Source organism: Halichoeres trimaculatus, unplaced genomic scaffold (genome assembly GCF_033239565.1).
Source record: "Halichoeres trimaculatus isolate MK-OKI-2021-1 unplaced genomic scaffold, fHalTri1.1 fHalTri1_scaffold_9, whole genome shotgun sequence".
Lineage (NCBI taxonomy): Eukaryota > Metazoa > Chordata > Actinopteri > Labriformes > Labridae > Halichoeres > Halichoeres trimaculatus.
Genome location: NW_027437188.1, coordinates 31,086,143 through 31,110,519, shown reverse-complemented (window position 1 = coordinate 31,110,519; position 24,377 = coordinate 31,086,143). Strand labels below are relative to the sequence as shown.

The window sequence follows — 24,377 nt, the reverse complement described above, 5'->3', positions numbered from 1 at the left end:
GCACAGGTCAGCCTCTTGTTCTTATTTCTTTGTTAACAAACTCATTTGATTGATGGTGCTTTTAACATGTCACCATGTGGCGCATGTTTCTGGTTTATCTCTAGTTTAATTATACCTTCCTTATCTTATTTGTACCCTAGGCAGATGGATCGCTGCGATGAATCAACTGCAGGAAATTCATCCACTAAATCTGCTCCCTGGATGTACAAAGACTACAAGGTTGTTTTTCACACTTGGTTAAGCCTCACATTAACCTATACCAGCCTGAAAATATGACTGTAGATTAAAACTTCAGAGTTTGACACGGAACAAGCAGAGTTCATGATTTAGGTTGATTCCTTTGCTTGTAATTTTTGTCTTATAACCTTTCTTCTTGTCCTTTTTGCTCATGTATGAAGGAGATTTCTCTGTTGAATTAATGCCACTGCATTAGAGATAATAGTGCAGCGTATATTCACTGTGTTGGAACAATAACAGTGAACAGTTTACAGCCATGTGGTTTTAAAGTGCAAGAAAAATGGAACATGCCTTATCCTTTAAATCTCATACATTACTCAAGACTGGGAGGCAGAGCTCTAAACTACTGAGCTTTAAGGTAAGAGATATGAGAAATAATATGCACAGCTGAAATATATTTCAGAGTATATTCTGTAAGCAATAGTCCCCAGACCATATCTACGGCAAGCAGCAAAGCTGTAAAACGGCCCTTTAAAAAACTGCTTTTAAAAAGATGCCATCTAAGAGCTGATAAGAGCTACAAGCATTGGACTGGATCAATTGTGCAATAGGAAGAGCACTCAGTCATGGGTACTGTTTAATTAATGATGGGGGATAGAGATAGGCTGTTAGCTCCATATTGTCAGTCAAACACTCACAGCAGAGGGTGGCAATATGAGCTATGCAACTGATACGTGAAACACAAGGAACTAATCCATACTCTCCAGTCTAGCACCATTAACGCTCGGTTAGACCCAGGGTGCATCTGCATGACACACGTTCACTGCTTTTCTGAAGACCAAATGCAACTTAATAAATGTATACTTGGAAGGAGGGACTGGTTGTACACTTTAAAACCAGAAATGATGTGTCTAAATATCTGTTCTGACAAGTAAACTGGATTTAAAGAATAAACAACTTTGACAGAAAGAAATATAAACTTCCTTATAATCCACTTTATTTCAAGATCAAAATAATTTATGATCTGGAACCTAGTAACAATCTCTCAATCCACCTTTTTTCCTGTTAAGTGAGTCTTTGTTCCTCTGCTTCTAGTTTATAAATGAGAATGGGAATCAGAGACCTTGAAGTAAAACTACCTTAAACAAACATCATTTCATACATGTGAAGAAAAAAAAACAAAAACAGAACAAATCGTCCCCAGCTCCCAAAGAGAGACCATTCTCAATCTGACTTTGAAGCTCAATGAGGAAGTCAAGTGGCATATTGATTAGCGAGGCCTGCATGGATCTGAGGCCAATTGTTGCCATCAATAGACACTTGTCCTGTCAAAAATCTGTGGTCCAAGCACTAAACTCTTCCTGTCGCGCTCACATGAATAAAAGTCACCGTCTGGTGGGCGGGTAGATTGTAAAGGCAAATTTGACAGGAACCAAAGACAATTGAAAAAGTGTCACATGGTAACACAAAAGTGCAGGACCGATTGATTTACCGGGCTAATGTATCCCCAATGAAGATGAGCACTGAGATACCTCCCTGTTTTCAAGGTTAGATAGAGCGGGTAACACAGGGTGAAACACTTAAAACCTTGTAAATTTAAGAATAACAACAACAAAAAACATTTGAGCCTGGTGTAATTCCATCATACTTCAAAATTCACAGGATATTGTTGAATGCTAACTAGAAAAAAGAATCTTTTGATTGTTTGTAAGTAAATGCTTTGCCTTGTTTTACTTAAGTATAACTAACTGTCTTGGTCAGACTTCTGACACACTGTCTTTACCATTTTATGCATAAGTAATTTAATGAAACTATTTCAGACCTCCTTTTGTTTGAATCATAGACTGTAAAATAAATGTAGTCTCCATGACGACACCCACCTGTTTCTGAAACAGAGTTTTGAGGCAAACTCGTCAGCTGGAGCTGAGGACACCCATCAGTCAGCTGAGCTGTGCCTCTGAGTTGATAAAAAATTCACCTCACATACTATGTGGGCCATTACAGAAATTAGTCATTCAGGCTGGAGTTGTTTTTGTACCAGGCTGTAAACACGTTAATTTTTGCTGTAAAAAACAAACAAACAAAAAAAAACATGTTTTTTGGCTTGGTGTATTTTGGGTACCTCCAAAGCCGGTCTCAAGGGGACACTCAACAAAGTGGGGTTTGTTGCAATTTTGCATTGCCTAATATTTAAGATCAGAACTTGCTACATGGTTTGAATACTTAAATGAAAGTATGTATCCAAAAAGTATTATACTATTTAGCATGTAGGACCAAATAGGAAGAGGAAGAGGCCAAGTTTTTTGTTTGTTTAGAAATATGAGTAGATTCAGTTAGCCTTGGAGTAGTACTCTAGGTAATGGCTTGATAACTAACTGAAAGGTAGTGGCTAACTATGTATTTGTACTTAATAAGAAGTTTACTGCCCCTTGTGGTCACTGCCACTAAGTACAATGTCAGTGTAAAAGAAGACTGAACTAACTAATTTGGTATCCAGTGTGAAAATATGTTCACTAAACTGAAAAGAAAAAAAGATGCCTCATTTAATTTTGATACTTGTGAGAGCCCAGGTTCCAGTGGAGACTTATTATGTGAAGCTGATTAACATAGTGCTAAATAAATGAAAACAGTGATAATAAACTGCTTTATATTTGATGAGACATGCATAGCATATTAGCCTGGCATGCTATTTGCAAGTATCTTGTGAAATTTGCAAGCAGTAACCTCCACTCTTAAAATATGAGGCAATGCAGAAGTGCCAAGATCTGCAGTTTCTGGCACGTCCACTTGAGGCTTGAGTGTGGAGGTTTAAAGCCCTGCCGACAATATGTTTCAAAACTCTGTTTTCAAAACAGACAGATGATGTCATAGAGGCTATGTCTATTTATCATACAGTCTATGGGTAGTTTTTGTTCATACAATAGAAAGACTGCAGTCTAGTGGTCTAAGTATGTAAAGGCAACTGCACTGTACCCATGCAAAGACCAGATATAATACATTTCAGATTGAGTTTCACAAAATTATTTAATCTCACACTGAAAACAATAATAGTTCTTTTATATTTATAACTGATTTATAAAATCTTTTCAGTGTGTTTTTATTTATATACATGCAAAGATAGGATATACTTACAGCCTTTGACCACTAAGGGGGCTCAAAAGATATGACCATCTCTATGCCTAATTAAATAGCGCAATAGCAGGGCAAGCTACATGGAGTTGGTAAATACATTTTGAGAGGAAAGTGTTGGATATTTTACAATTTACATATTTTTATAAGAAGCTAGTTCCATTTGGAATGAAACAGACAACTTGTGGCTTAACTAAATAGAACTTGAAGGTTGCTAACAATTCTAGCTAGTGTTAGCTTAGCGGGATGCTTTTATCAACTATAGGACAATGTAAAACTTGTTTTTAACAGCAATTGTTTATCTAGAAATAAACCAGAAAACAGACTTGTGGAATATCAAAATGTTATTTTGCAATATAAAAGTCGTTTTTTATGAATTAAAATGTCTTTAATGAGAACAGAAAAGTAGCTCAGATTAACTCTTAATTTCCACACATGTCATTGATAAGTGGAAATAAATACATGCCAGTCCGCACATAGCTAAATAAAATGGAAGTTCTTCAGTAAAAGATCGTTTTTAGGGTGGAAACAAGTGGGAGAATTAAACTGATGAGATTTCGTTCATACTCAGGGGCAGACACTGGTGCGATGCCACTCCTTGAGACGAGCTGAGAGCCACTTTTTTTCCCCTGAGCTCCAGTGAGCTGGATGCTGCGCTGCAGAGAGCCTCAGCCGGCTGCAGCGGTGAGGCTGACAGACAGAGAAGAGACCAAACCTCTGTCCACCACGACGCACAGCAGCGGCATACCGCTCCCTGAAGTGGGAGAAAAGGTTTGTCACTCGAGGGGGAGAAGCTGGATACGAGAAGAAAAAATATCTGCCTGTTAGGCTCTTTTTTAAAGAGGATGTACTGTTTACGCTGGCTAACCAGATAAAGCGGCAAAGACGGGGACTTGATATTCCTGACACCGCTGCTGTTCCGCCGCTTGGATCTGGAGAGAGATACCACGGAGCTGAAAACATCGTGTTTCATCTTGGAGAGGAGGGAAAAGTAAAGCAACTTTTTGTATTTCTGTGAGTAAACTACTCTTTCCTATCATGTGCTGTTGTTTTGCTCGGGTTGTAATGTAGCTTCAGTTGTTGGTGTGGACGCGTGTTTTAGAGTTCAGCGGACAACACTGGTGAGAATAATCCTGATAAAATCTACCTCCACGCTGCTCAACAGCTCTGGATGTTGCTCTTTAGCTTTCCACCTGTCTTAACGACTAACCCCTGCTCTTCAGTCTCTGTGTTTGTTTCTCTAACTTCTTTCTTTTTCCTGAATAGTGATATGAATGAGGGTAAATGAAGCATAAGGGTGATGGAGCTGCCGAGTACCAACATTCAACAACACTGTAAAGTGTCATGAAATGAGACATTTCTGCTAGTCATTTCGCCTGAAGGGAGTTGAAATCCTTTCAGATATAAGATGAACCCTCAGCAGCCTTAAAAAGGAAGAAAGATGCTTTGAAATGAATTTACAGTGGAGTGGGTTTGAGGTGCAGCTGCTTTTGATAGGAGCTCAAAGAGACCCGTGGAAATATTTAGTGAAAGAGGAGAGAGCTCTCCTGCAGGGGAAGAGGCAGGTCTCTTTTTGTTTTTGGGGAGTGCATCTTTAGGTTAGCAGAGCAGAGGGCTTCTAACACACCACTTACCACACAAGTAGACCCACAGGAATGATCTAATCACAGATATGCAAATTTCCCAAACTCTAATTCTGCAGCTTTGCTGCGGTTGAATGTTTAGTTTAATGCTGTCATCCGACTCTGCCTGTGACAGTGGGGTTGTTGTGCATTGTGGCTTGGGGTGCACTGGCTTATATTTGATCTTATTGATTTGGCTTTTCCAGGGTTTTATTTGGAGACAGCGAGAGGGGCTTTCTTAGGCAATAAGGAATATTTTCAGTGTTACCTTGAAGTTTCTTTGACTGTCTTTTCAGTGACAGCAATTAGCAAGGTGATGGTGGAGGGAACAAAGTCTGCAAAAAGAAGAATACAGCTACCTGAAGTGTGTCTGCTGTCAGTAGACCCCCCCGGCTGCTGTGGCTTCTAGAAAATGTGTTGCAGGTCCAATTCAAGAAACGAACAAACATAATCTTATTATTTTAAATTCAACTAAAATATGCAAGATTTGAGGAGATTTTGACCATGAATCTCATGTTAGGGTTGCCTCTTTTGAAAAATAGACTATTCATATCCTCCACTCACTCCAAAATGAGCCCAAAAACACATTCAGTTACATTGATGCTGTTTAATCTCACAAACTTGCTTTTGTAAATATGGACTCTTGTGTTTTTGTATGTTTATTTTACAAAAGTCAGCAAAGTGCATCTCTGCCTCTGTGTCAGTCTGTTTTCATATGGCAGCAGAGCCACCAGTGAGCAGTATGTTTGTTGTACTCGCCTGTTATAGTCACAGTAAATTGAGCTGAGTTGAATTACTCATGCAAAACATGTCAAATGTGAGAGGAAAGCTTGTGGCTGTGGGGCTTAAATTTCACAGGGAAATTATAAAGTCAGCAATAAGTTAAATGTTGTAATTTTTTCTGTGTAGTATAAATATGTTTCCTTCTTTGTGATGATGGACTCAATTCTCTTGTGATGCACGCAGAGGGATCTGACCCCCAGGTTGAGTTATACACTATACGGTCTGTGTAAGTGAGAGTGGGATATGCACAGAGAAAAGAAGCCTACTCAGTCTTTTTTTGCTTCAAGCACAATTTCGTTCACGTTCTTTGAAGGACTGTGAGTTGAGTACATCTATTTTCAACTGTTATGTCACATTTACTCTACTGTAGTTACTGCAGCACAGTATATGTGACATAAATCCTATGAACATGGACACATCAGTGTAGAAAAATACAAGATTTTTTCTGCAAGTGTATAAGGTTTAAGGGATTTTATTTGATAAACCAAATTAGAGCTGAAACGATTCCTCGAATGATTCGAGGTACTCGATTACAAAAAATACTCGAGTCATTTTCTCTACCTCGAGGACTCGTTTAATTTAAAGAAAAAATCAAAGAGTGGTATTTCAAATAGAGCTGAGGCCATATTAAGAGAGTTTTCAGACCCCTCAAGCTACCTCTTATACAAAATAGCAACTAGAAACAAGTCTAGCTTCTTTTCTGGAGTTTGGAGACTAATGGGTCATTCTACGAAACGGGTGCCATTGGGTCCGCAACATTTGATGAGATGTACAAAGCACAAAAAATGTGTCAGTGTGTTTACAAATTTTGGAGCTACAAAAGCAAGTGCTCTTACTGACATGCTGTATCAGAAAATTCTATTTCTTAAAGAGAAAATTTTCATTTGAAAAATAACTGCTATTTTATCCGATTACTCGATTAATTGATGGGATTTTCAGTAGAATACTCGAATACGAAAATATTCGATAGCTGCAGCCCTAAACCAAATGGAGCCTGTTAAAAGTAGGCGTTGTGTTTATTAATATATCTTTAAATCTGACCATTAGGCCTGTAAACTAGAGCTTTAACCATGCGATCATGATCTCATGCTGCCCTGGTCCTCTGTTAGAGTTACACAGTGTCCATTTAGAGTTAATGATGGAAGCCTAACTTGAAGGCACGCTTGTGATTTCAAATGGGCCATAATTTGCCATAATGTTAATCTAGATATATATTTCATGAGACCTAATGTGCTTAAACGATTGTCATATCAGCCCACTCCACCGCTTAGTTTAATTTCCTGCGATCGTTTGAAAATGGTTCATCTCAATGAGGGATGCACAGTCAGAGTCACCAGACACAGGCCTAATCAAAAGGAGCTTCACCTCCACATCAGGGGAATAGATGGAGGAAGGGCGGGAACAGCTGTGCCTGTGTCTCCTGGCACGAATTAGAGGTTACCCATTTCCTTATGCAGTGTAAATCACTTATTTGCTTGCAATACATGCTTCAGAATGTTTGTACACCCACTTGAGGACAGGTGTAAGAAGAAATGCAAATTAGTTGATTGGCTAACCTTGATGGAAATGAAATATGTCTGAAAGTCACGGCTGTCCCATCCTCTTAAAGGAATAGTTATTGACACAGGGAAGAGACAAGCATTTAGGGTACAGCTAATTGAAAATGACAACTCTGGAGAAGGCCAGCCCTTGAGACGTACGAAAGAATGAATACCAGCAGTGACAACAGAGGCCAGGGATAGAAAGTGTCTCAGCAAGACAATGGCACCCAAGGGAGGTCTGTTCTCACTGACAAATCTAAGACTAATAACGTACAAAAAGAGGACGAAATGTCTCACAGATCCCGCTTTGTGCTCATGTGTCCCTGTTGTGTGATTTTTTTTATGGGATGTGAGCAGAGATAGTCAAAGTCAGGGATATGATACCATGCTGTGCAGGCTGGATAGTGAAGAGCAGTGTGTGTGTGTGTGTTTTTTTCTTTCAGAGTGACAAAAGGGGAGAGCAGTGCGAGGAAACAGCCGGGCATCCTGAAATCTGTAAACAACATGTTTTTCACTGTCCAGGGAATGCAAGGGTGTAATTTTGTTCTCAAAACATAACAGTGACTAAGAATGTAGGGCCTGGGCATGTTTCCCTGCTCAGATCGGAGATGACATGCATTTGCTAGATTAAAGAAAGTGTTTTTAAGAAATGTGGGTGATCTTGACAGCGGCAAACCCGTCCTTGGCTGCCTTCCTATCTCGCACTTTGTTTGTGAGGAAGGCCTGCTGGTCTATCAGAGCCTGGAAGACAAACGTCCCTCAGGACTCATCTGACAACTTAATTTATATAATTGCTTGGAAGCATCTGCGTAAGAAAGACGACTCTCAGCACCCTCCTCCACTTGTCACAGTTATGAATGACTTGGATTTGACGTCCAATGAGTCAAAGAGACAGTTTTAAGTCACACAGATGTTGTCACGCTCAAGCATATGCAAACCATAAAATTAACACTGTTGTTAATTTGATTACAATGAAGCAAGCTTGGTTTGAAAACAGCTTCAGCTTCGCGTCTCGGTTCTCGTGCTCTGACGGCGTCTCCTGTGATGCAGCCAGCAGATTGTACAATAATCTATGCACCATGATAAATGTGAACACGTGTGAAGCTGTAATGCAATTAACATGAGTGACACTACAGCGCCGCTCTCGCCTGGTTTCTGCAGCCCTCAGTTCCTTTGGTAGCTGATCCAAATGGCTAAAATAACTTGTTGTGGTTAGATAATACGTCCCACAGCCTGAAGTTGGTTAATTATGCAGCCTCTTAATCTGTTTGTCTTTGTGCTGTCCTCTTTGTGTTAACTTTCACTAAATCACCTACAGATACCCGCAGGTTCCCTCTGAGCCGCAGCTCAAATGGGTGGTTGCGAAAATGTTAAAGGTTATTAATTGTGTGTATGAACCTGAGCTTTCCAGCTGAATTTCAAAAAGGGAAAAGTGAAAAACAACCTCCTGACTCTCAATAGAAACAAAGCAAACTGCAGCCTACAGGTGATATTATAATCCGTACAGTAGCACCCGTCTCCTCTTTAGTCACACAGGATTTCTCCTTCGCTTACATCACTCATGTGCTGAAATAGGTGCCAGTAGGTCTGATGTGTCTTTGAAAATAGTTTGTGAGTGAAGTGAACATCAAGTATTTGTAGAGATGGTACGGGGAGAGGAGTGATGATGGTGATGGTGGGGAATGGCCTGGGGATGGAGTGTTTTTCAGTAGGCAGCTCCTGATTTTATGTGACAGTAAAGGGCCTTATCTTCCAGGGCCATGATGAAGCACAACACTCTTTGATTTTTTATCTTCCAAACGTCTAACAATCTCATGCTCGGGAAAGATTAGTGGGAAGAAGGTGTAGAAAACGGGCTTTGGCATTCCAAGGGAGTCAAATGGAGCCGAGCACACGGTCTGAGGCGGTATCTGCATCATGCTGATAGTACAAAACCAAAGATTAGTCCAAATTACTGATTTCCCTCTGACCCTCAGGTTCATCAAAGTCAAAAACTGGATTCGCCTTTTGGCAGGACGTGGCTATTTGTGCAATAGCAAACAATAGCATATGAAGCAAACAGTGAATGGGGGTGACACGCTTAGTTTGTGTTGTAATCTTACATTAAATTACACGTTCTCGTCCTTTAATCTCCGGTCAGTTCACTCTGGAGTCCGTTTGCTTCTCCTCTGTAAAAGCTTCTCATTTGCAGTCCCTTTTTCTGCTCTACATTTATTTCTGTTCCTCATTACCTCAGACAGCACATTGATCCCCAAGGAACTAGTTTGGGCTGTTTTTTTTCCACCTTGCTTAAAATTCATTGGAGCTCAAGCCTTTCTTTACAAGTCTTCCTCGATTTCTGTGGTATCTTAATAAGTGAAACCTCAGAAGACTCCGGGAGTGACTCTGGGCCAGCATCAACAGTGTCGACAGAAATCAAAGGCACCTCCAGAGATCAATGAATTTGCTTGTAACATTTGTTATTAGACCTACTTATGTAGAACTACCTTTTTTTAACAGTTTGATCTTTAACCCTGATGAAAATGTCCTCAGGCCTGGTTGGATGACAGTTTGTTAGCTCATTAATGCAAAATAACTTCCCAGCTTCTTGTAAAAGCAAGTCCTAAAACAAACAACATGCAGAATCCTCGTAGATTATCCTTTCAATAATTTATTAGGTCTTAAAATCTGTGTTGTTGCATCTTTTATAATTCGTTATAATGATTTTTATAAGAGCCCGATCCTGAAATAAGCTCCCAGTGTTGTGAATTTCTCAGAAAGATTTTTTTTTTCTGCGATGATGTGACTACAAAGGCACTGAGAGGGCTCCTGTCTTCAATAAATAACAGCGTTTTAGGAGGTTTGTCCTCGTGCTGCACATCATGCTGAAAGTATTTTAAGTCGTCTTAGTAGTGAGTCTAAAGGCTGGCACACGTTACAGGAGTCTTCAAACCTTCACAGATTTAGAGAGCACACACTTGATGATAACAAAAGACAGATAGCAGAATATCAGTCTCTCCTGATCTTATAGTGTGTGGCGTGGCACTCTGGAGGACACCAAACATTAACCGATTCTTTAGCAGAGTATCAGCTTCTCTACAGTCAACACTCGATATTCCAAACTCGCACAGTAAAATGTAACTTTGGAGCAACAAACCTGACAGATGAAAAGTAATGATGGTTGTTTTCGGCCTCTGAAATTTTGGGGAAAAAATTACAAAATAGAAAAATGATAATGGAAATAGTTTTGGAGATGCCGCAGATATGTATGATCGTGCTTGACTCTCTCCCCGCTCTCTGTGATAACATGTCTAGTTTCGTTTCTCCACATGGGCTACTTCCACTTCGCTCATGCCCACTCCGCCCCTCCTTCTTACCCGCCGAGTGGTACATGTGCAGTGTGAGAGCCCCATTGGATAAACTTCCTCTCTTTTAAAAAGTTTGGGGAGTTTTGACACTAGCTTGTGACTCAGATCCTGAAAAACTGTTTTAAACGGAGAGTGAAGGAGACTCTCTAAATCACGTTATCAGAGGCTAAACACCGGGAGCTGTCAGGCTGTCCAAGCCAGAGATGCAGAGCCTTCGTCAGCGCGCATTGCCGTTGGGGCACAGAGACTTTTCCTCATCAATATTCCTCATGTATGAACTTATTGATCTTTTCCCATAAAAGTATCTGTTAACGTGGTGCCTCATGCAGTGAACCAAAGTTACAGATGAGCATTACCCCCTGGTATTTGATTTCACCATATGACAACAACAATAAAAACAATAAAGTGACACGTCGTCTATTAAAATTTTGTCAGTGAAATTTCTATTGTCAACGAGGCAGTTACAATAATAATAATAAACTGTATCTATATAGCACTTTTCAAAACAAAGTTACAAAGTGCTTTAAATCATAAAAGCAAGTTATGTTGTATGTCTAGTTTAGACCTCTGCAAGTCGCTTCTTTCTGTTTTAATCAAGCTTCCCCGTGAACTCCAAGAACTCAGCTGCCCGGATCATCACTAGAACCCCCCCCTCAAATCATATCACTCCTGGGCCCTGTTCTATGAAGCAGGATTACTGCCTAGCGAGGTAGCTTTGAGGATAGGTTTCGGATTCCCTGTTCTACGACACGGGATCACTCCTCAGCGAGGCGAGTCTCCATGGCAACGTGCGCTGAACGGCTAACCTACTCCGGGGCAGGTTAGGTTCCAGATTGAACTCGCGGACTATTAAAACCACTGACCAATGAGCCCTCACGAAAAAATGGCTTGTCCTTTCCTAGAGGATCCCGTGGACATCGGAGCCCGACCCACTCTCTTTTTCGGATGACCACCTTTATGAAAGTTACCGGTTTTCCAGGGAGGGGTTGGTAGGATATGACACTTTCTACAGGTAGTAAAAGGGAATGAAGAACTCTCATTGCCGTAATGAGATCTTCAATGCCAACACTTCTGTTCCATGACAATATTTTATTGCCCGTATTAAAATTGTGACAGGAATTCATGTAGGGCTCATGTGGGCTACATATCACACAAAAAATGTAAACACGATAGGAATGAACAAATGAATAAATTAATCTAAGAAATAAATTAGGTATGTTGCATGTTACAGTAAAAGTGCATGGTGAACAGTGCATTTTCAGGATGATAATGGCACAAAATATTTTATTTGCACTACACTTACGCATTTAGACTGTCAGCAATTTTCTGCCAGCACTCCTTCCGTGCTTTAGCAGCGGCGACGGTGCTACTTTTAACGTTAATTACATGTTTCACCTCGTCAAACTTCCTCATGATCACCTCCTGCTCCTCCTGTATGAAGTATGCGGTCCTTCTCTCTCCGGCCTGCTCTGACGCTCCAGACTGCTTCATGTTCGTGATTGGTCAGATGCAGCGGGCTCCGCCTTATATGTGTGCACGCGCTCATTGCCAAACTGGATCCACTTATGAGGTTGATAACCAGTGTCGTAAAACCGTGTAGCGAGACCGCCGGCTACCACGCTCAGTTCAGCGAGGTAGCTCCAAGGCTGTCTCGCTAGACTGAACTTGCTTCGTAGAACAGGGCCCTGTTCTTTACCAACTGCAACGGCTACCAATCAAATACTGCATTGTCCTCCAGGACTCTCAGATCTTCTTCCTCCACGCTCCTTGCTACACCTTCTGCCCTGTCCACCTATCTTCGATAGAGTCTCGAGGTTTCGCCTGTGCTGCCCCCCGTCTCTGGAACTCTCTCCCTCTAACCATCTGGGACATTGACTGTCTCTCGACTTTCAAATCCCACCTGAAAACTCATTGCTTTCCTCTAGCTTTTTCTGGTTGACCTTGCCATCCTCACTTCTGTTGTTTGTTGTTTTTATGTAATTGAGTTCTTGTTTTTATACTTTCCATAAGTTGATCTTGAGTGTCATGAAAGGCGACCACAAATAAAATGTTTATTATTATTACTATTCATTTCCATTAATTCATTTTCTGAACCGCTTATCCTGTTCAGAGTTGCAGGTGGCTTGAGCCTATCCCAGCTGTCATTGGGCGAGAGGCAGGGTACACCCTGGACTGGTCCCCAGTCAGTCACAGGGCTGACACACACATCACACCTACAGACAATTAAGAGTGTTCATTATTATTATTATTATTATTATTATTATTATTATTATTATTATTATTATTATTATTATTATCATCTTGATTGGCTTTGCTCAGGATTTTTAGTCACAAATATTAAACGTGTTCATTATCTACGGTCTTTCAAAGAAAGCCCAGCTCCGACCAGACAAAATCACTCTGAACACACCCCACACCACAGGAAAATCACACACAATGTCATTTGCAGACATAAGACAATTAGGCTTTTGCTGGCTTCAATCGTAAAGTGGAGATCAGGGGCAAAAATCAGCTTTATTATTATCTTGTACCTGCCTTTAGTTTGCTCTGCAAGAAAACTTATTCAACAATATAATTCACAAATGATCATGAGCGGTGTTTTTTCTATTTTTTGTTCAACTGTAAAACACAAGCATGTATGCAGACACTGGTACATCTATTGTAGATATCAGTGCATTATTATTGACTGACTGACATTCAGGTCAGGCTCTAATTTTAGTTTCCACCTGTAATAAAAGCTTTTTCAGTCAGATATTTTTCCTTCCAGCGAATGTTGGATGTTAACCGTGCACGAATTTTGTTTGGCTCTCGAATCAGCCGCTAAAATGTTTTTCAAAGCTTTTTTTTATTTTTGATCATACATGCCATTTAGAGCGAAATGCCCGGTACTTCAGGAGCAAAAAAGGATTTTCTGAATCCATAAAAGTGAACCCCGAGGTTACCACGCCGTTCACTACCTCTTAGATGTCTTTTAGTCAAAGCCTTCTTAGTGTCCACTAACTCCTTGCAAGAAGCACACTGATGTCTCTAACAAGCCAGTGGGCATTTTTGAAAACACATTAAAAGAGGAGGAGGAGTGTTTTAGGGTCACCTTTCTCACACTAAGTCATGCATCCTGCAGGCTCATGATGAGTTGCTGCGTTCCACTCTCATGCTTCCTTTCTCCCCAGAGATGAGATGTGTACGGAGGTATGGAGGTATCTGTCAGAATACAACTAACAGGGCTGCTCTGCTTAGCTGTGCCGCTGCCGTACTCCCCTGCTCATTGTCCTGTGACAAACACTGGGTTTATTCCAGCCATGTGAGGCAGATAGAGGATCATTTCCTCTCTGACATGTATGAAGAAATGGTGATGGATGCTTGGTGATTAAAGGTTTTCAGGCAGTGCTTCTTTGATAAACATCTTGATCTGATACATTAACTATACACACAGTAAATGACCAAGTTGAATATAAACTGGCAGCGTTAAGCAGGAAGCATCAGTATACAGAGTGCATGCTTCAACTAATGTAGGGCTTAATACCAGTAAAATGTCCCCAAGATATTAGGATTATGTGAAGCATCATTAGGCATTGGGATAAGACAGAGGCACTGATGCATTTTAAAGGAAATAAAGAAAGATGCACGCTGAAGCTTCTATTTAAAGCCTCTGTCGAGTGTTGTTATTGTGCACACTGTCATGATGTCAGCTGCAGCATGCTGTGGAGTATCATGGCTGCTGTAGTCAAAGTGCATATTAAATCTAAAAGCTGTTTTAGTTTTTCATTTCATGCCAGCTCTGCTATCATTTTAATGTACTTTGTAGGGATTTATCCACATGGGTGACTCTTCAGACAAAGTTCAGCCCGCCTTGTTATGTCTCTTAAAATGATTAGCTCTGAATGAAATAAGCAACCTGTGAGCAACGATTGAGGCGCCACTGGATAGCCTCATTTTCCAGCAGTTCACTGGATCAATAAATGCAATATCTAATATAATGAGAGGTTAATGGAAGAAGTAACAGCATGACTGAACAATATTGTTAGCAGTTGTGTAAGATCAAATATCGATAAGATGTTTTACGCAAAACAAAAGTAGAAATAATATTAAATATATAAACTGTTTTCTGCATTAATTCAGCTGAAATGACGCTAAGTTATTCATTTTGGATTCTAAGGTTTGAAATTAATCAGCATTTGTTGTGCATTCCAGTATGAGGGCTGAAACAGTCAGTCAGTAAAGGGAGATAAAACTGTCTAATGTGGTTTAAAGAACAAACATGTTTTTATATTTACAACAAATTGTGCATCAACCTTTATTTATAATACACCTGTCAAAACCAAGGTCACTGACAGGTGGACATGAAGATGTAAAGGTTAAAGATTAGATAAAGGACAATTTACAGTTAAGGGGCCTGAATAGCAACAAGCCAATCACCTTTGGTCGCTAGATTTTGGAGTAATCAGATCCAACCAGAGGATCTTCAACAGCAAACAGAGGCATGAAGAATAAAAAATTGAACTTAGACCATCACTGGAGGACTGGTAAGGAATTATTCATGAAATCTGTATTATAGAAAGACAGATTTTTGCTTTAAAACTACAATCTGAAAAATTTAAGAAGTTGGGGTTGAAATGGATAAGATATATAAAAGTAAGGAGGCCTGAATTGCTTTTAGCATCTCTATTACCTGGCTTTAAGTACCACAATATCAAGTATTGTGACGACTGAAAATTGTTGTGAGTCAAATTTCATTGAAAATGAGGAAGTGTGACATCCGTTGTTTAGTTTTTCATAATTTGTACATTGTAAAATGTTAGGGAGTGTAATAGATGAACATGAGGATATAATTTGATAAGATTACACAAGTGGTATGTATGCCATAAGTAGGTCTGGGATGATAGTCAATAAATCAATTAACCGTGCAATGAATGTAATGAACTCAATAATTTTGCTGGTCTCAATATATTGCCATGTACATGCGAGTTTTTTTCCTCATCCTGCGCCTCCAAACAGGCTGGATAAGAATAATAATACATTTTGTTTCAAGGCACTTTTTCAAGACACCCAAGGATGCTATACAAAACACAGTTTAAAAACACTTCAACCAAAGTTAATAAAAACAAAAATGTGTGTAAAAAATTTTTTTAGAAGAAATTGATATAAAAGATGAGATGGATTACAGTCAGATTGAGATGGTGAGGCAAAAGTGATGGGTTTCAAGGCAGGATTCAAAATAGTCAATGAGTCAATGTCACGGATGTGATGATGTCTGGTAGGAGGAAGTTCTAGAGACGGGAGCAGAGCGACTGAAGGCTCTGGACCCCAGAGATGACAAGAGAGTTCACTCTGTGCATTGTTCTCAGCACCTGAGTGCGTTTGTTCTACTAATACTCATGAGAAATCAAATTTTATTGCATTTTAAAGGTTGCACTCCATTTTTATAATATATTAGTTTTATATTGGTGGTTAATTTGGTCTCAAAATAATATTGTTTATTGTTACTGTGGGCCTAGCCATAAGTTTTTATTTTATATGTTTTTGCATGTAACTATGCTGAAAGGACTTTGTTTGCTCCTCCCTGAAAAAAAATAAAATCACATTAAACTTTGAAATCCAGTCTTGCACTAATTATTAATGATTAAAAATGACATTACTGAGAGCTTAGTATCAGTTTGTGTATACTTACAATTTATGTTAAACCAAAAATGGCTATTGTGATTCAAGAAGTTTAAAAATGGACACTTGTAAAGATAAATCAGCTGTGCAGAGATTTGAAGCAAACAACCAAAGTACTTTCTTCAGTCAGCCTTGAGCCCTTTGAACACCACTTGCGTATTTTTTTTTTTGCAAATATTTCACAGGTTGTATATTTTTTTTGAACCCACTGTTTTTCAATGCAAGCTTTCACACCAGCAATGCTCTTTTGCTGAACATTTTTTCATTTTTATTTTATTTTGTCATTGGTTTTTTTTTAATTATTTTTTTTATTATTTATTATTATTATTATTATTATTATTTTTTGGACCAAGGTCAATTTTTCCAAAGTTTCGCTTGCTACCAGTACATATCTGACCAATCAAAACGCTTGTTTTTGACAAGTCACATACAAAAACATTCAACATTGATTGTGTTCTCGTCCCAGCGCCCAATTCTTTGCAACAGAAGACATATAAACTACAAAGACATCGTTTAGAGGAGAGCAGCTGCAGAGATTCCATATGACGCTCCAGAATTTTTTGCAATTTTGTGCCGTTTGTTCGCGTCACCATTCAGCGCAAACCCTTATAATTTGTGTCATTCTAAAAGGTGTATCAGGAGTTAGGGCTGTATTGTAGTGGGAAAAAATGATACTGCAAAATTTTTTGTTTCATGTGATATACATCCCAGTAATTTCTAATTTACTGCTTCACTCTGTTGAGCTGTATTCTCCCTGGAGTGATAACAACAGACTGTTCCCTAAGACTCTCACCCAGCAGTCCATTTTTTAAGTTTCCCTCTGCGACCAAATAATATTAAGGGATATTTATTAAATATGAGCAGACACGCAGTGGCCCACAAATTTGTCCTCCTCCTACGTTTTTGCCTTTTTTGTAGTCTTGAATATTTTTGCCAGAGATATGAATCAAGTAAAAGTAATGTTTCCCAATATATCCCATAACCTTGCTCTATGAATATTGCGCAAGCTGATGACAATACTGAAAGATATATTGTGCAGCCCTATCAGGTGTGTAAAGTTGATTTATTTTCTTATAAGACACAGATTGTCTTTGTGTCCTATTAAAGCATCTTAATATGTTAACTATGCGTGTGAAACTACTCAAGAAAAACTAGTTAAAATTCAACCGGTGGTAACTGCTGCTCTCTGAGAACCACCAGCTGATCTAAACAACAAGAGCCTCTTCAAGAGTCTCTCCTCAGAACAAATCTGAGATGATGAGAAACCTTTAAAGTGGCTTCCTCAGGTATACAGGAACTCACATAATGACTTTGATTGCCATAGCAACACCAGCCACCTTAAACTGAACTTCATTTCCATAAACAGCAGGAATAAATGTGTTGGCAGAACAAGATCATAAATATGCATAACTTATAGTTCATCAGTTATTTGATGTTGACATTTACTTTCATGAAGGATTAAAATAGTAAAACAAACTTTTTTAGTTTCTTCACGGTGTAATCAGCTTTCAGAGGAAAGTTAATGCAAGTCACATTAAAAAGAGCTGTTGTGCTGTTAAAGGGAAAGTTCAGTGTTTTTTCAGGGGGATTCCAGATGAAAGCTAGGCCAGCCACCTACTGCTGAGAGGGTCAGCTCTACCATCTAATTTAGCTCATTTTAACACACTCCAGCCCAAGCACTCATGTCGGTGAAGTAAACGCTCTGTTTTGAGGATTTCATGCCTTGTTTTTCCATCAGAGAGCAGTCTGTCTGCAGCGCGCTGATCAGCTGTTCTGATCAGACAGGATGAAGCCAGACTAGAGAATAAGATGTTCCAACAGAGAGGATAGCACACCATTCAGATCGCACATAAGTGGACATCTTCATGAGTCAGTTATGAGTTTACAGAGGAAGGAAGAGACTCAATAGATAAAATGGGAAAGGTCAGAAACTTCTGAACTGTTTTAGAAAAGTGTAAGAACTATGAGGGTCACTCTCATAGTTCTAGATACATCTTAAGGAAGTGATTTCTGATCATTAAAAACTATCTCCCCTTGCTTTATTTTGTCAGTTGAATGTGTCCCCTGCGGTAAAATCAAGGCTGGTCTGATGCCTGTCCCCTCAGAGTGGCTTCAGGCATCAGAAATTACATCTTTAAAACTGTCAGAGTTGTTTCTCCTGATATAGTTTTTGCTTTTACAGGTCATAAAGAGGCATTAGTATCACTTTCAGTCTGTTTCACAAACAGTTTAAAACTCCTCACTGTTAAAGCAGAGTTATATTCATAAAGCAGTGTTGATAATTTGAATGTGTTAGGCGTTATCAGCATCATGTTTTGGTGTATTAACTTTAAAATGAGAGATATCCACTCTTTAATCTTAATCCTGTTTCCTTTTTATTGTATCTGTTTTTAATGATGCTCTGTAATCAGATTTACCTTATCAGCTATCACTTCGTTATAATTAATGATCATGTATTTAAGATATTATGTCAAATTTAAATCCCCGACAGTAGCTGACGTTTACCAGTGAGCAGCATTTCTTTGTTGTCCCTTGAAGAGATGAAGGTGCTTGATCACCACACAGAGAAGATCACATTCAAATGAATTGAGATTTAATGAGATCTATATATCACCGGCTTAGATGTGTGACATGTTCGTATCTACCTGTCAGCACCTGCTGTGCTCCACTTTCCTTCTCTGAGTCTAAAATAAGTGACCACGCCTCCGTCAGAGCAACACCAATCTGTGAAAGCAATTTTTAGAGGATGCTTCACCTCTACGGACCATGCTATGGTTACCATAGCAACTTGTACCTCTTGATTTGAGCAGGAGAAATCAGGTCACATTATGGCGACGTCGGATGCGACCTTTACTTCAACACAAACCTAATAGTTGGTTTGCTCTTTCCTTCCTGCTGCACAGCGTGCGTCTCCCATCTCTATTTTAATTGTGTGCATCCAGTCACCCATCACCATAAATGAATGCATAAATTTTCTGTCAGGAGTAAAAGCATGCTGGCTAATTGACAGGAATTGTAGCATCAAAGAGAGGACTTTCAAAAGACCATCTGTGCTTTCATTGTGTTTTTCTTTGTCTTCTGTGTGTCATCAGGAGATATCTGCAGGAACCACATCACTGTTTGTGCTTAAACTACATTCATTCATCACTCTGCAGATTTCCTACAGAGGTAAACATGTCACATATGTAGCGTGAGAAAGAGGCGTATTCTGATTTTCCAAACTTGCAGCTCAAGTGAAAAACTACTGTTGCTTTGTAATTATTCGTTGTGGGAATTCATCTGTTGTTCGTGCAGGAACACAGAGGTAGCTGTGATTTTTGTTGTCTGTGACATTACTTTTCATTCTCCCCTCACGTGATTCTTCTTTTTGGTTTGTTTTCCTTCCATCCTGCCTCATCCAACACCGTCCAAATATCATCAAAACAACACACCATTGATACCTGCTTCCACATGACTGGATCCAGATTAAATCACCTCAAGTGGGCGAGTGGTTTCTGTTGTTAACGGTGCAACATTCATGCGTGTTAACTGTTCTGACCTGAGCTGCAGAGATCCAACAAAGAGCCCGGAGAGAGACAGTCCCCCTCATGTGCCAGATCACATTCTCATTAAATCTCAATTTCAGCAGAGCTCATTTAAAGCACAATTGCGTGACACACACACAAGCTGCGGCTCGTCGTTTCCTGTGAATGGGGACAAACTCAAGTGCTCAAAATGGTGTGTGTTTGTGTGTGTGTGTGTGACTGCTGCAGCTAAGAATGGCTGATGTTATGATTCTGTATTCATCGTGCACACTGTAGTGAGTATGCAAATGTAATCTACAGGTTCATCTCTGAGTGGATCCTGACAGTAAAAACAGATTTATTTGTGGACGTTACAGACTCAGCTTGTGGAGTATTTAGCGTGTTCCTGTCTTTAGCGAGGTTAAGGTTTGTCATTATCTTAGAGTCAGAGTGGACTGATTAATTCATGTATACATTCTCTAAGAAAAGAGCTTAAAATAACCAGACGCTTTCAGAGATGTTACCCTTCTTCAGCCTCAAATGTCACACTCTAAGTGTTTCTCACCTGTGGATGTGGAGTGATATAATTACTGCAGGAAATAGACCCTGAATTGTTTCATGTTTCAGGTTGTATCACATAATCCGCTGATCAGGTTTAACATTTCATTCAGCCCCAAAGCCGCTTCAGATCCAGGAAATTCACCCCACTGCATGGCCTGTCTGCCCCTCTCCTCCTCTGATAGGAGACGTGGAATAAAACAAAACCTTCAAAGAGAGTTCAGTCAGCTGTTTGAAGGATTAGGATCCTGAATCAGTGAGAACTATTAACTCATCATTAACTCCTGATTGTAGTCTGCGCTGGAAAACGCTCTCATCAGCTGATGTGCTCGTCGTGATAAAACATGGAATAACTCAACTTGATATTTAATCTGTCACAGTTTTGTTTGTGAAAGGTTTACTATTTTTGCAAGCCTGTGCTGTGTGAGCTCTTTCATTCCAGACAAGTGTGCTGCCCTTTGATATTCTGTAATACAACACCTCTAAACAGCTGAGTTGAGTAATACTCATGGATTCATGTCGTCTCTGATGTTTTGTGCTGCTTTCTAAATGCAGAGTTTTTCTCGACATGAGAAGAGTCAGCTGCCCTGCTTCTTTATTATATGGATTCAGGCATAGATGGATGGTTAAAACAGGGATTTCTGGGTAAACAGCATGTTCAAAACCATCAATGTTATTTTAAAGCAAGAGAGAAATAAGCGCACAGAATGAGATTTAGCGCCAAAGGTTGAAACAATAAATCACATCACCACACATTCGTATGAAGCAGGTGCAGAAATGTTCATGTGTTATTTTTTTTAACAGCACAATAACAACACAACAGGAAGACACAGAGCCTAACAACCATCACATGCTGGTTCTTCTTCAAACACCTGCTTCTTTTCAACTGTTTTCTGCTTCTTCTGATGTTTAGTCATACTCTGACCGCAGGGTGAACTGTGTGTTTATGTGTTAGTGTGTGTGTGTGTTTGTTTGATTGGCTGTCAAACTTGGATCAGGATAAGACAGGAGTGTTTTCTTCCAGATTGAAAACAATCATGAATTTAACATTGGCAGTGGTTTATCGATGCTTTCTGGCTCTCCTGTGGTCACCAAAGGGGGGCTATAGGCCTGTTAAAACTAATTACTGAAGTATATTTTTCTATTTTTCATTATTTAAATTGCATTTATATATTTTTTAACCAGTAACTTTCATCCTGTATGTTTTACCTTTGCTAAATTTTAAATAAGTCATTTAAACTGAAGTATTAAGTTACCTAGTCGACACTGACATATGTCTCCATCTCTCTTAGTGATGGGTATTGATAAGATTTTATTGATACCAATGCCCTTATTAATTCTGCTTATTGATCCGATTCCTTATTAATTCCTCTTGAGAATTTTCCCTGTCAAGCTACTTTTTGGAGCTTGACAGGTTTTCTGCTACAACAACATTAAATTGAGTTTATAAGTGAATAACTTGATCTGGATTTTTCTGGTCGTAAATAGAGATAGACCAAAATGGATTTTTCCAGGCCGATACCGATACCGGTATTTGCAGTCGAGGCCAATAACCGATATTTGAAGCCGATATTAATTTGCAGTCAAAGTGCAAATATTGATGTCAACATTTTGAACAATACAAACTGCAACACTTAACATCATTCAAATACCTTTAAGCATGAGTTTATTAAACAGCTCCCAGGCTTAGCAGCATGTTGTGTAAAGTCAAATGAAAACTTAAAAAAAAAAAATAGCTCAAGTTTTTTTTACAGTAAATAAAGTTTTCCAAAATTTCAATGTAACTGCAATAACTGTAATAACTGCCCTGCTGATTGGCTGTTTCCCAAGCCATGGCTCTGCTTGTAACTAATCAGATGGTACTGTGGGTGGGCCTGCATTAGAGCCGCAACAATGCAGTTTTAAATTTGCTTCTTATCGGCTGTCAGATTGAAAAAAAGGCTGATGCCAATATGCCTCAAAATGCCAAATATCGGCCCTAATAGTTGCCCCGGCTGATAATCGGTCCATCCCTAGTCAATAATTTACGGAATTAATAAAAAATTGAACGTTATGTGATGATGTACTGTAAGTAATAAATTATTGGCTCAAGTAGGCCATCTACTGTTTTGAAGTGGTTATAGCAGTTATTCTAAATTGTCCGGAACCTTGCCATAGTTATGAAGCCAGCCATGAGCCTGTACGTAACTTTTCTTTCATTTGCCTAACAGTAATTTGACATTTGGGCATTTCGGTATTTTTTACAAAGAGTAAATTTGATATGTTCCTGTGATGAAAGTTGAAATTCTATTCTGAAGCCAGTTATACCGATGTATGCTAACTGCTAGCATATCAGTACAATTTCCCATCTACGTTAGCATCAAGCTAGTACTATTTCGTTTTTATTGTCTTTGGCAAATGGAGATTTGAAGACATATACCATGTTGAATGTACTGAATAGGAATCCCCTGTGCGAGAGTATTGTACATTTTTTTTACTTTCAGTTTTTCATTTAAATTTGAAGCTGAAAATCCTGAATCAGAATTTTCTTGGGAAACATTATCTAACTGCTCAGTTCCTGCAGCTCCGACATAGTGTGAAGAATCAGTAAGGGAATCGATAACCACAAAGGCTAATGGTATCGATGGATCGAAACCTTTCTTATCGATTCTCAACAGGAACCAGTTTTCAATTTTCTCTGATCCGGACAGTTGTGTGTTTTTACATCTTTTTGAAAGCTCCTTAAAGGTTGCTCCAGACATTTTATATTATAAAGTATCCCCGTGACTTTAATTATCCAAGTCAGTAAATTAAATCTAGCCATCACTAAGTGCACAGATCACTGAGAGCAGAGCTGGTGTGGCTGATACTGGCACGTAACACGGGCTGTTTTGACCTTTTCCATGCCAGAGTGAGCTGGGTATGTATCTGGATGAAGGCAGCTAGAAGCATCAGAGACATCAGAGCATCAGTGACTTGAGATTTTAAATGTTTTTCATTGGTTGATGCTGATAATTAGAAAGCAGGTTGGCTATTGGCTGATAGATGATGCCGACATCATGTTTGTGTAGTTGTTTTGCTTTTAATGAATATAACAGTTCAATAAAAACAACAAATACGGAACAAATTGACTCGGTAAATTGCTGCTCGAGACTTGTGGTTTTCCATCCATATGAAGCTTCTTTGTGGGTGAAGGAATCAGTCAGTGTCGATTATATTAAAGCACCGTTCATTAGCTGTCTGTCTCTGCTTACACGAATGTTGTTGTTGTTATCAAATAATCTGAGGTAGGTTGAAGCAAAAGAAACACCAAAGAGTATCCATTTAGCAAAGTTCAATCTGTATCAGACATTTTCTGTGCCCTGCTGTGTTTTCGCACTGGAGCGATGGTTTTATCAGAATACATTACTGTCGGAGTTCAAACAGAAGGTGCACCTTCTGTTTATCTTCATGAAACTAGTAAACATCACATGTTCGAGGAGCCCTCAGGAAAGATGCAACACTCTGAGAGAGGTGGGAGACGGAGCTTGTAAGTGACAAACAATAGAAGAGCAGGTGGTGCAACCTCTGAGCCAGGGGCACATTTTTCACTTAAATCATTCCAGATCTTATGTGCAAACATTTACATGACGGGATTTCAAATGACAGTGAAGCACGGGATGGTTACACCTGCCTTAATGATAAAGATGAAGCCAGAAAGAGAAAATATATAATGGGTTTGGCTTAGAAATGAGATTTAATTAGTGTTTTTATTAACTTAAAGAACAAAATGATCACAATATTCTACATTAGAAGTAATTTGTCAAAGAATAACTTTTTAAGATGCTTTATTTTGAACATACAAATAAATACATGTTTCATAAAAGATTATTTGGTGTCTGAATCTGAGCTGTTGATAATCTGGCTGCCCTTGAATTTAAACTTCATTCATTCACCGAGCTGAAGGTTTTTCCATTTTTCTGAGCACCTTTTCTGTGTGATATCAGTGCAAGAATGACATCTCGAAAGAAATAAGGCCACTTCAGATGGACTCCTGCTTATCTGCAGACTGTCTATGTAATCCCTTTATCAGTGTCGAAC

At 39.2% G+C, this 24,377-nt stretch overlaps 1 protein-coding gene across 3 annotated transcripts in view; it reads left to right on the top strand.

Moving 5' to 3' along the window:
- Positions 1-24,377, top strand: part of cntn5 (contactin 5) — a 236,584-nt gene that overhangs the window by 69,799 nt on the left and 142,408 nt on the right. Inside the window, exons 1-2 of one of the 3 annotated variants that reach the window (XM_074679100.1) lie at positions 153-219; positions 3,878-4,320. The exons of the other annotated variants lie outside the window; for them this stretch is intronic. The gene's annotated coding sequence lies outside the window, so the exon portion shown is untranslated. Of the gene's footprint in view, positions 1-152; positions 220-3,877; positions 4,321-24,377 lie in introns of those variants that run through there. 3 annotated transcript variants of the gene reach the window in all.